This window comes from Condylura cristata, unplaced genomic scaffold, assembly GCF_000260355.1.
Source record: "Condylura cristata isolate star-nosed mole 26May11 unplaced genomic scaffold, ConCri1.0 scaffold00060, whole genome shotgun sequence".
NCBI classification, from domain to species: domain Eukaryota; kingdom Metazoa; phylum Chordata; class Mammalia; order Eulipotyphla; family Talpidae; genus Condylura; species Condylura cristata.
The window spans coordinates 618,953-619,553 of record NW_004567161.1 but is presented as its reverse complement, the minus strand read 5'-3'; the positions used below and the strand labels follow the sequence as shown (position 1 = coordinate 619,553).

Genomic DNA, 601 nt, shown 5'->3' with positions numbered 1-601 from the left:
TGCTGGGCGGCGCCTGTGGCCACCCGCCCCGGGGTGGGGCTGGGGCTGCCGGGAGCAGGGCCACCCCCAGCGCACTGGCCACGGTGCTTGGGCAGCGTGCAGCTGGGCCGGGGCGCCTTCCTGCCTCGGGGCGCGCTCCCCGCAGGGTGCCCAGCCCTAAGGGGCGCTGCTGGTCACGGGGCAGCACGAGGATGCTGCGGGCCGGTGTGGCTCCAGCCTCGCCCGCACGGTCTGCCCATCCCCGGCCATCTGGCTTCAGCCCGGGCGGGAGGGCTGGACCCTGGGGCCCGCACTTGCCCAGCCCTGGGGCGCCCATGCCCCTCCCAAGCCCACAAACCGGAGCGCTGTCCTGGTGTGAAGAAAAGTCTTTATTAATAACCTCAATAATAACACTGTCGGGCTGGACCGCCACGCCGGGGAGCGCGGAGGGCGGTGGGCCGCTGCGGGAGGGGGCGGGCAGCGGGCGAAGCGGAGGCCGGGCTGTGTACACGGAGTAGAAAAGGGTCTGCCCCTCGGGCTGACGCCGGATACAAAGTGAGGCGCCTTCCGCGGCGGCGAGCGGCCGGAGTCCTCTGGTCCCTGCGTTGCGCCCTCGCGCCGC

General features: G+C 73.0%; 1 protein-coding gene across 1 annotated transcript in view; it reads right to left on the bottom strand.

The window, feature by feature from the left end:
- RBFOX3 (RNA binding protein, fox-1 homolog (C. elegans) 3) overlaps positions 1 to 601 on the bottom strand; it is a 35,323-nt gene that overhangs the window by 449 nt on the left and 34,273 nt on the right. The window lies entirely within an intron of this gene.